The 12,779-nt window shown below is 34.6% G+C and overlaps 1 protein-coding gene across 11 annotated transcripts in view; it reads left to right on the top strand.

Annotated features, from left to right (window-relative positions):
* Window positions 1-12,779, top strand: part of CNTN6 (contactin 6) — a 229,013-nt gene that overhangs the window by 69,758 nt on the left and 146,476 nt on the right. The gene's annotated exons all lie outside the window — the stretch shown is intronic.

The raw sequence follows: 12,779 nt of genomic DNA, 5'->3' as shown, positions 1-12,779 counted from the left end.
TGAAATCCATTTTTGCTGGCAGAGGGTTGCAGTAGGCCATCCTAGTCGAAAACAGAGGTCTGGAACCCATTTTCACTGACAGAACCATAGGCACCCTCTGAAATGAATGACATCAATTTGGCCATGCCCCCACTGCCCCCCCCGGCTCCCCAAGGTCAAACACAACCCTGATGTGGCCCTCAATGAAATTGACCTTGACACCATTGTCCTAGAATAAACCTAGTAGATCCAAGGCATGGTAATGTTTTTGAACCCCTTATAATAATCTCTGGGATTCACAAATCTGATGATCTGACTAAACTGATGATAACTTAAGTCAATGTTTGATTGATTGTGACAAGAACTGACCAACTAGCTTGTTACCTGAACTTGATATTGGTGGCTGAGACAGAATGGCTGGTCCAAAGTTACCCAGCCAGACTAATAGCATTCTCTCCCTCTGTCTTCCTGAGTTTATTCATTTATTCATTTGAACATCAATGTTGTCCATAGGCTTATGATGCTTGAGAATATATACTTTTTAATATTCGAGTGTGAAAGCAGGAAATAGCCCAAATGGGATAATTATTTTGAATTCTCCATGGGCAATATGAAATGATGTTTCCTTTCTGTAAATCAGGCAATTATATATATTTTTGCTCTATATTTCCTCAATAATCTATCAATTTGTATCCTGGAATCACAGCTATCCCATTAGTAGACCATAAATTAGACAAATCCTGTTTTTTCCCTATAAGTGATTAAAAGTTTTCATCCTCTCCCAACTCGTTCCATCTTGAGAAGTATGTAGAATTAATATGTCAGTCTCTGTGTGAGGATAAAGTGTACAGCCACTGTTTCTTCACTAAAAAGAATATTTGCTTTCATATATTTCTCCAACAGTTTTGACTGTCAAGTTAATTTTTCTCAAAATGAGAGTTAAAATGTAGTTCTCCAAGCCAAAACCAAACCAAAGGCATACTATTTGCAAGCCACTCTTCCTGTCATGGTTCTTAAAAATCAGTTTCTGATAATACCTACATCTAGACCTTATTTCACTTTCACATTAAATTAGGAGGCAATGATTAAAAAGCTTTAGATGAGCTTTTAGAAGCCTTAGACTTCTATGCAAAGTTCTCTAAGCAACAGAATTATATATATTGGTTTTAGAAGTTATCTGTAATTCAAAGCAGGAGGATTCTGTCTTTGCTTTCAATGATGTTTCAGGAACACCAAAATGGGGTTGATGTTGCCTCATATGAAAAGACTGCATAGAAGCAATTTCTTGAGCAAAGCAATGCAAAGTTCTCCTCTTAGAAATGGAGTCCTTGTCCAAATGCATCACCTGAAATTTTGTTGAAGTGCAATATCCCTTTGAGATGCTTCAAAGTGCTATTAGTTATGCACTGCCTGAAGAAGTACATGCAGCTCTTATTAACTGCATTGCTCTCTTGAGATCCAAAGAGATCCAAGGAGCAAGTGTGAGTGAGACAGAACAGAGACAAAAAGAGTATATTTCTATAAATAGAATAGAATAGAATAGAATAGAATAGAATAGAATAGAATAGAATAGAATAGAATAGAATAGAATAGAATTTTTTATTGGCCAAGTGTGATTGGACACACAAGGAATTTGTCTTTGGTACATATGCTCTCAGTGTACATAAAATAAAAGTTATGTTCATCAAGAATCATAAGGTACAACACTTAATGATAGTCATAGGGTACAAATAAGCAATCAGGAAACAATATCAATATAAATTGTAAGGATACAAGCAACAAAGTTACAGTCATGCAGTCATAAGTGGGAGGAGATGGGTGACAGGAACAATGAGAAGTAGTGTAGACTTAGTAAATAGTTTGACAGTGTTGAGGGAATTATTTGTTTAGCAGGGTGATGGCGTTCGGGAAAAAACTGTTCTTGTGTCTAATTGTTCTGGTGTGCAGTGCTCTATAGCGTCGTTTTGAGGGTAGGAGTTGAAACAGTTTATGTCCAGGATGTGAGGGGTCTGTAAATATTTTCACAGCCCTCTTTTTGACTCATACAGGTCCTCAATGGAAGGCAGGTTGGTACCAATTTTTTTTTCAGCAGTAATAATTATTCTCTGAAGTCTGTGTCTGTCTTGTTGGGTTGCAGAGCCAAACCAGACAGTTATAGAGGGATGGGATGAGGAATGGGATGAGGAAATAATAATGCCTCGGAAATAAACAAAATCAAACAAAAAAGACTACACAAATATACAGAATAAGAACCAGAACTCTTTCAGAAATAGAAACACAAATTCACCAGTATGGATGAATTATGACTGAGGTCGTAGAAGTCTTTTGTTGTTTCCATAGGTGTTTTTTAAAAAACAAAAAGAAAAAAACCTCCTCTTTTCTCTGTATACTCTCCATGTTCTTTACCTTCTTTGTTTTTTCTCGATCCATTTGTCTGAGTGATGATTGAATGACTGCTTTCTGCTCAGATGTTGTCCTTTGCATTCTCTAAACTTTATTCCCTGTCCTCTTGTTCATTTCTTTTTTTAACTTAGTTGATCTGGTAACATTTATGGTTAAGCTTTGTGAGACCGTGTAGTTATTGGGTGAAAAATCATTTTAACAAGTTTGCAGTTGCTTCATGAGCGTATTTCTCTTTTTAGGCACCCAAAAAGATTCTCATTGCTTGAACAATTATTTTTGAAAATTATTTTTCAGACAAAAGTCCATATCTTATATCAATAGAATCATAAGAAGCATCTTATTATACAAATAAATATTCATAGAACATACTTCTCTATTAATCTTAAGGGTCTTGTGCTACGTTTTAAATTAATATCACTTGCACTTCTTTCCAATTATAGATGGTGAAAATATACTCTTCCCTTTAATCTTGCTTAGTTTCACATTGCCCTAATTGCTTGGAGTGATTTATATTTCAAGTTTCTCACAGCCAGTTGTCAATTATCTGCAAGCAATCAGCAACTTACTGTCTTAATGTATCCTTGAGTATTTTGAAGATTTCTCTTGAACAGTCATACATCATGTTATAAAAATAATTGCTTCCAAATAATGTCATATTGAACTTTCCCAAACATTAAGATTACTGATAATTCCAAGTCAGTCCTGGCATTATCTATTGAACTGGCACGGGGGCAGGCATCTTGTCATAATAATTCAATCTTTCTAAATACATTCATAATTAACCCAGGACAATTTTATATTTCATTTTAAGTAGTATGTCTAATTGAAAAGGCCATTGTTGGAAGGAGAAGAATTCTTAGTGGACAGAAAGAAACCATGGAAATATGTGGGCAGATTAGGAGCCACATGTCTCCATGGTTTCTTCCCATCCACTAAACAGGCAAAATTAGTGCACTTTATATCCCTTCAATCAAAAACACCCAAGAAGTGTGCCTTCTCCAGCATGGCACCTGCCCTCTAAGGTGCCATGCCACCTCCAAGATCCATTTGACTTCCAAATTGATGATGTTCAGCAAGTGAGCCTAAGTGGCGTAGGAAGCTAATGCCTCCTACTAAGGCAGCATTTAACATCCAGCTGCCTGCAATTACTGCAAGTTCAATTCTCACCAGGCTCAAGGTTGACTCAGCCTTCCATCCTTTCTAAGGTGGGTAAAATGAGGACCCGGTTTGTGGGGGCAATAAGCTGACTTTGTATAAAATATACAAAAGTATGAAGGCTATTGCTTAACGCATTGTAAGCCGCCCTGAGTCTCCGGAGAAGGGCGGCATATAAAAAATATTTTTTTTTAAAAAAAGTCTTTAAAAATGTCGCTGTTCTCTCAAGCCTATGGAAGCCTATTGTGGAATCCCGGTTGTTCGTGTTATATTATAGGAACTGTGATTATCTAAACATATAAGGTTTTATTTTTATTGTTGTCTATTTTTAGTGTTTGGCAGCCAAACACATTCTGGAGCTGAATGATAGTAAAGTGAAGTGAAGCAAATTCATTTTAGTATGAGAAATTTTGCTAGCAAAAAAAGTGGATTACAATTAAATCAAACTACTTGAATTTAGTTCCCAATTGTGTACACAATGCAGGATTGTTGAGCCCTTTAAAAGATAATGCATATCATCAATGGCAGTTATGCACAGTCCAGCCCATTTATTTACCCTGATTGCAACAACCTCGTCAATTTTTCTTCATCTGCAACATGTAGAAAATTTGTTTCCTACTCCAAATAATTGGCCGCTACTAATCTGTGTAGAAAAACATAATACAATGGCATCAGAACAAAGAATCCAAATTATATGTAATGGACAACAATAGATTCAAAGACTTAAAAATGTTGAACGTCAGATGCTGTCCAATTGATTCTCTTCTGTGTTCATCTCAGTGAAAAGAAAATAAGAAACTTCCGATTCCTTATTTAAACAGGTAGTATTTCTGTACAAGAAATGGATTGTTTAACCTACAGTTAGTGAGAACAAACTGAATCAAAACATGGTTGTTGACTATGGCTTTTTCTAAAACAAAGCCATTAAGTTTACATATCCTAAAATAGAAAAATAGACAGCTGCTTCCAGCATAGTGTAAAAGAGAACTAAAGATGTTACTGTATGTAACTCATTCACATAATAAAAAACAATGGTTTCCAAAAATATTTACATTCCATTAATAGATAAGATGAAGAGAACTTGACACAGAAATTTGCAATTGGGTAAAATCCTGTTTCTTGGAACAAGTTGCCATATTTCTACACACTTTTCATATCCCTAGGTAGGTGGGTTTTCAGATTTGATCCAGCAGACACAGAGTAATTTAGTTTATTATTTACAAACAGGACATTATTTTAGACCATCAATATGTAGCAAGGTACAGTGTTTGTAGAAAGACAGTATAGTGTCTTTTTTCTTTCCTCCTTTCTTTTCCCTTTCCTTTTCCCCTTTGATTATGTTGATTACAACAAGCTGTGGAACATACTCAAAAAATGGGAATCCCAGAATATCTCATTATCCTCATGAGAAACGTATATACATATTAGGAAGCCACGGTGCAGACAAAACATGGCTTGCTTTCTTTCTTTCTTTCTTTCTTTCTTTCTTTCTTTCTTTCTTTCTTTCTCTCTCTCTCTCTCTCTCTCTCTCTCTTTCTCTCTCCCCATCCCTCCCTCCCTTCCTTTCTTTCTCTCTCTCTCTTTCCCTCCCTCCCTCCCTCTTTCTTTCTTTCTTTCTTTCTTTCTTTCTTTCTTTCTTTCTTTCTTTCTTTCTCTCTCTCGCTTTCCCTCTTTCTTTCTTTCTTTCTTTCACAATCATTTGAGTTCTGGAGATACTAAACCCATTCTTTATGAGGATATGGAAACCTTAATTTATTAGGCTTTTTTTTTAATTATCACTGCTTTCAAAGATAAGCTGTGCAGTGTTTTAATAAGTAAAAGTAATAGTAGTAAAAGTGTTGGATTTATTTGATTGACAGGATATTAAGTGATATAGTTATTATCTCCTCTTCCATTGTAAATCATCAAATGGGACCTTCAGTCAGCTTGGTAATAATGGCAGGTGAATGCTGTGACAATATAAGGCAGCAAATAGTATCTTCCACTATATCTAGAATTCACTTATAACTCAAATCACAGTGACAGAATGCTTGTGCAGTAGATTGGAAAAAAGGTCTATTATTATTTATTTGTCTTGCCCAGGAACACAAGACTAATGAAATTTCATTGAATAGCATGCATGTCAAGATTACTATATATCATAAAGACACATCCTTCTAACTTTGTAGTAGATATTTGTCTCTGTTATTAGATATTTGCTTCCACACAATATTTTGATGTTTGAAGGACATGGCCAAGTTCATGGTATAAAACAAATCACCTGCACAAAAGAAAATAATTGATCTTTCATGCATCTTGCACAACAATACAAAAGAACCATGCAGGAAATGTAGTTATAGCTTGTAATTTCAGAACAGCCCACCTTTCTTATAGATGGTTGAATCAGATATACAACTAAATCATTTCCTCTTCTTTGTGTTCTTTGGTGAGGGGACAGTCAATAGTAGAACTGAGCAAATTTCACATATTGGATGACAGATCAAACTCTTATAATGTAATATAATAGCATTCCGAAGCAACTCAATTGATGTCAACAGTATCTAGCCAAATGGCATCTTCTTAATTTTCACCATGTAACTATTGCCAATTGTAAACTGTTCCATTGTATAAATTATCCTTGGATGTAACATTTGCAAAGAAAAATGAGAGAAAGCAAATGCATTTTCTGCTATTTTTCTCAGTTTGAAACTATAAATATCTTCCTACTCTAGCTTCCTACAGAAAACTACTAACCTAGTGAATAGACAAAAAAGGGGGAAGCTGCAGTAACAAGGGCCATATTTTATATTCAGAAAGTGAACCATTAATTTTTGTCTCTTCCATTTTCCATTCCTTCATCCATGAGTCAGCATTCAACCCTTTTGAGGGCTGCTTTTTGTTTGCTTTGAATAGAGGTGTATTCTATTGTATAGACCCCTTAGGTCCAACCCCAGGGACTTCCAAAGTTTTTGTCCAGTTTTAAACTTTATTATAATAGAAAATATAATAGAAAATAGAAATGAAGGCAAATATACATGTCCCAGGATAATGTGTAGGATCCAATCTGGGTCAGTCACAAGGATCTGACCCAGTTTGGCGTCAGAGTGAGACACTCAGGGAATTAGCGAGCTCTGATGAACTCCGCGAAAACCCCAGCTGCCGAACCGCTGCCGATGGGTCTGCGGACCAGAACCATCCTGCAGGGATGGGGAAGAAAGAGAGGCACCTCGAATGACCAAGAGGAACAGGCAAGTTCCTCAAAGGTCAGAGGGAACTCTCTGTGACTCGGTGGCGGGGGATGGCAGCCATGGCGGCTGCCATGAAGCTGGGACAACCGGACTAAGTATAGAGCTGGAGAGAGAAGAGGAATGGAACGGAGTTTTTTTGAAGCCAGGTGAGTGACAGCCAACCTTGGCATGAAATAACAAGAGAAACATATTTTAATTATAAGACCCCTAATGATAAATAGTGGCTAAGGAGAGTGGGGGCAAAGAAGATTTTGAAACGTAACTTTAAAGAGACGAATACCCAACAGAAAATTGATTTTTAAACAAACTATTTGGAAACCTTAAACAATTTGAGAATGGTCAAAGGATTGGGAAGAAATAAAGAGATCCTTTTTTTTTTCTTCTCTCTTTTTAAATTTCAAAAAAAAACAAAAACCCAAAGAGAATGGATAATAAGCTTTAAAAAAGAAGTGATGTACAAATAAAAGGGGGGGAAAGGGGAAAAAAAGAAATGAGAAGAATTATTTAAATTTGGACTGGACTTTAAATATGATTTGGTACTTTTAAACCTAAAAGAAAAAGAGAAGCTAAATAAGATTGTTATGTAATTGAAACAAAATGGATACTTTTTAAACAACCGGAAATTGTGGATTGCAGAGACACCATCTGGAGTAAATAGGAATATTGCAACTTGGTTTTTGTTTTGGAAAATTGTGGACTTCACAGATAACATCCCTGAGAACTTGTGGGGGAGGATTTTCTTGTCTACAAGCGGTTTGACTTTTGGAGAAAAAAAATAATAAAAAGAAGGGAACACAACGGAACTCTTATAACTGGAATAATATTAATTTAAAAAGAAAAATGGCGCAGGAATTAAAGAAGGAACAAATTGATCTGTTTGACTTGGACAATGGAAATAAGAGAAATAATTATAATGTTGCACAGAGGACAAAATTTGAGGATATAGAAGCTGAAATGGAGCATACACAAATGGACAAGAAAATGAAGATGGAGGAATAAGACATAGAGGTGGAAAATAAAGAAGATAAAGACAATGTGATTAAATATGAATAAGTAACTGAACATGAGAATAGTAATAATAAAAAGGAGGTCTCTAGAGATTATACTGAGATTAACAATAATACAATGATGATTATACTGGGATTAACAGTGAATATTAAGGAAAATAAAAAAAGTCCAGGACTTGGATTTATAAAACTATATTGAGATCAATATAAGTGAGAAGAAATATGTTACAGATACTTAGAAATGAAATATGGATTGAAGTTAAAACATATGAGAAATAGACTATGTTAAAAGAAAATATATTAATGGATATGATGAAGTAACTTTTATTAAGATGTTGGATGATATTATTTGAGGAAATTGATAGCTATAATAATTGGGATACTGTTTAAATGTTTATAGAGATTATACTGGAATTAACAGTGAAAAAATAAAGATTATTACTATGATTATACTGGGATTAACAGTGGAATAAAGATGATTACACTGGGATTAACAGTGGAATGATAAAAGAAAAAGTTAAATTAGATTATGTAAAAAGAAAATATATCAATGGACATAATGAATCAATTTTCATTAAGATGTTGAATGGTATCATTTGAGAAAATTGATAACTATAATAATTGGGATATTGTTTAAATACGTACAACAATGGTAATAATTTGAATATTTTTCACTTAAGTAAAAAAGAAAAGAAAATTGAAACAATATATGATTATGATTTACAAACAAAAACTACTTAATTGGTGTTTATATAAATGGTATGGTTAAATAGATAGAATTTAGGGAAATAATTGGGAAACTGTATTAAATAGCACTATTTGAATTAAGAACTATGTTTAAATGTTAAATTGCTATATTTTTAAGATTAGAGATAAGATTTAAATTTGATAAAGTAATAATGGAATAAAGATTTAATGAGCATTACGTGAAGTAATAAATAAATGTAAGGAAGTTTTAGAAATGGAAATAATTTTGAAATATAAACATGTTTGAACTTATTGTTAACAGTGAGGATTTAGGGGAAGAATTGTGAAATGTATTATGAGATATTAATTGAATTAAGATTTAAGGTGGGTTAATAGAAGGGTAATTATATTAAGTAAATATGAGTAAACTTTTTCTAAGATGGTATTAGTTGAAATATGTGATTTAAGATTAAGAAATAAGTGTTATGGCAAAATAGAATATATAAAATTTTGTTAAAGATGACAAAAAATTGAACAAATTGATGACCGGATCAAAGCTCTGTTCTGAAAAGATGTAATCTGTGTGTTTGGAAAAAAAAAAAACTTTTTGCAAAAAAAAAAAAAGAGAGAGAGAGAGAGATCAGAGCTTGATTTTTTCCAGGTTTTGGACTTGCGTTGCAGCCCATCCTCAGAGAATTTCTCAGGAAAAAAGAAAAAACAAAGTAGAAATCACAGTTTGGCATTTTTCCCAAAAAATCTTTTAGACTGAAATCTGTCAGGATCTACACACTGTATAGCCTCTGGATCCTCCAGTTGGGCACCTCTGATAAAAAGAGAAAAAATGCATTCAAACCAGTCTTGGAATCATGCTGAGTAAGTACTTCTGGATAAAGACTAACTGAGCTTTGGAAGAGATGTTTGAATTGCCAAGCTGGCTTTGTATATTAGCTACAACATCTCAGAATGATCTCATTAACTGGCTTTAGATTGGACAGTACAGCCATATTTTTCCAAGCCAATTGTGCTCAACTTCTGCCCACTGGGGATGTCTGTGGTGATGGGATTTTTGGAGAACAATGAGGCTGGCAAAGGGGAATTAGGATCTCCAGGCACCTTTGGCTACTGATTGTTTTCCTTTGTTTCAGACCAAACAAGCCATCTAAGTTACATGAATGCCAAATTAATTGCAATTCATTGATTCCATTTCTGTGCTTGTTGAGGGAAAAAAGAAGAAAGGTCACACTCCTGATATCATCTGCTTGTTGGACAACTTTTATTATTTTATTTTATTTTATTGTTTATTTATTTAATTATTTAGTTATGTATAATTTTCAAAAGACATACAAAATATTATCTAAAGCACTTATTTGGGAAAAATTAAAATATCTACAAAGACCGAAGAATTATGCTCATCTGTCAGAATACAGGTCTTTAAATAAATGTATTTAACAATCTGTGTTCTAACAGAGTAGCACAATTCAAAATGCACTGATGATGTCTCCTCAAATGGTGACAAACCGTTTGCAACCAAATTGCCACACTTGGAGCTCAAACCAACAGCCTAGCAACCAACCCGAGTTACTAATATTCAAACACATTTCAAAGCATTCTACGTTATTGCTTGCTTAAAATGAGCTTCATGGTACTTCATCATTTAATTCAAGGATGAAGATTTGGCCTGTTAAAATAACCCCAAAAGGAACAATTAATCCCACTTTAAGAAATACATTTTTTTTTATTGCCAGCTAATTTCATAAACATATCCAAAGGCATCTGGAAATTTGAATCTCATTGATGTGGGAATATCAGAGACTTTGAAAAGTGTAGTTATGGGCCACACACAGGTCCTGGCCTGCAGTTTTTTCCATATACCAGCCTTCCATTTAATTCTCAGATTTAGCTGCTAATCAATTTTCAGCATGATGCTTCAGCTTTGTAGAAGCAAAGCAGCATTCACTGAAGGTTTGTAACTTTGTTTTAACATGTCTGAGTTGTTCCTCAAATATTTTTTTAAAAAAACATTGGAAAAGGAGATGAAGAAGGACAAAAGGAAGTCATTTGCAGTGGGCAAAACATGGTTAAAAAATTTAGAGCATTATTCACCCTGTGAGGACACAAATCAAAAAGAAAACCAATAGGAGAAGTAATGATAAATGTAAGGTGTGCATCTCTAAGAGGCAGGGACAAAATGGAAGCCAGGTGATATTAAACACTCTGGTCTTCATAACCATTGCAGGATGAACTGGAAGAAATAAAAAAGGAAGCTGCCAACCAGCTAAGAAAAGGAGGCCATAATGAAATGGCTTTATATATTCACTGGAGGGGAGGAGCCATGCCAAACACTGAAGAGAGACCGAGAGGGAGGTAGAGAGAGGCAAAGAGAGGGAAAGAGTGGGAGATAGATGGAGTAGAGAATAATATCTCTTTTTGCATTCAAGAAATGGTGAACAGCCAATACTGGTGAAGGAAGGAGCAGAGACAATGCATTGTCAGATTGCTGTAGATCTGAGTACACTGTACTCAATGTAAGTGACTCAGAATCATCTGTGTGTTAGGTGGGCAGCCATATAAATGTCTAAATAAGTACGTTAAGTAAATAAGTAAGTAAGTAAGTAAATACACTGATGATGTTACCTAGTTGAGTAATGGAATGTCTGCAAAAAAACCATGAAGCTCAGAGAGCACCAAGGACCCCACAGTAAATAAATAAAATCCATATATAATATTTTATTATTTAATAACTGTACACTCTTAAATTGGATTGCCCTTAAAGCTGATTTACACTGTTGTCCTATAGAGTGCTATAGATGCTGTTGGAAGTAAATGGCCTCAGTTAAAGACATATAGAAGAAAGAAACGTGACACTTTAGTAACATGGATTTTTTTGGTCACAGCAATCTTCACTATTATATCTGTCTAGTCCTATTCAGTTTGTTTTGTTATGGTAATCCACTTACTATGGTTTACAATAATTTCTTGAAGGATCATTCTACACTAGTCAGATATAGGCAACATAAAGGCAACAAGCATCCTACAGTTCTGAATCAAGGCTAAAAGCAAGTGCATTTCCTTACCTTTATTATGTAAATAAACCCCACACAAATCTTCAAGAAATGAGTTGTTATTATTAATCAGGCATGAAATGTTTGCACTTGTATGGGAAGAGGAAATTGCCTGCAGACTATGTGGGAAAAACTGAAAGCAAATTCACCTCATAAGATTTTGAAATAAATGAAAGGCACAGAGTACCTTATGTTTTTACAGCCTTGACAATAAAGCAGCAAGGTGATAGGTGAACATTAAGGGCACATAAACATTGTATATTTAAATTGTATTTAAGCTCACACTGGATGGATATCTTGACACATGGCTGGTTAAGTTAACCCTTAACCATAGATGTACTATTTTGGCTATGCTATTACAGACATGAGGTCATAATGACCGCTCTAGCTACTGGCCGTAGTCCAGGTAATTGCACAATATTGTGACTAGTGGTTCTGGATCTATTGCTTCCAAAAGGTGCAGAAGATCATTTGAATTTGTTCTTGCCATATAAATTATTGCAGGACATAAATTGTACCTGGTCATCAATTTTATCAGGAGCTTCATCATTGCTGATGTCATAATCGGTGGCGGTGGCAGGTCCCTCATTGTCCATTACAAAATTTTTGTGGCAATCTGATTCCACTTCACTCAGATCACTCTCTGCTTCTTCATATCATGTTAAAACAGTTTCTTCGAAGTTTGGGTCACCAAATCGTACCCTTTTTGGTGGAAAACGTGGCCCCGACGTTATAAAAAATATATATGTTAACAAAGATCTGCGGTCAAAATGACTGCAATTCAAATTCAAACGCCGCTACAGAAAACACCAAATAACTTACGTAAGTGCGATGCTGCATACACTCTTATTGATGGGAAAACAATAGCTATTCACAACCAGAATGGTCCATTTCTAAAAATAGAGGTGTTCCAAACATTTTGAAAAACTGTTGCGGCCACTATGACTGCAGGTCTGTGGTTATGGGTTAAAAGCCCCTCAAGGAAGGAAGGAAAGGATACTTTCCACTTTGGGGTATTGTTATTGTTATTACATAGAGCTTTGTTAATGATGAATGCCATATTAGCTGCTTTTGAATAGAGAAAAAAATTTAGGTATCTCAAAACTGTTTAGTTTCTTCATGTAGAACTCATTAAAATAGAATACTTTGCAAGAAACTATCAGTATAGAAAAGATATCTAAGGTCTGGTTGGAAGGTACAAAACCAGATACATTCTGAATTTTAAGTGAAGTATTATGTTTTAAATCTGTTTAATATGT

This window comes from Pantherophis guttatus, chromosome 2 (genome assembly GCF_059756535.1).
Source record: "Pantherophis guttatus breed Tessera chromosome 2, ASM5975653v1, whole genome shotgun sequence".
Classification (NCBI taxonomy): domain Eukaryota; kingdom Metazoa; phylum Chordata; class Lepidosauria; order Squamata; family Colubridae; genus Pantherophis; species Pantherophis guttatus.
This window is presented reverse-complemented; position numbering and strand designations above follow the sequence as displayed.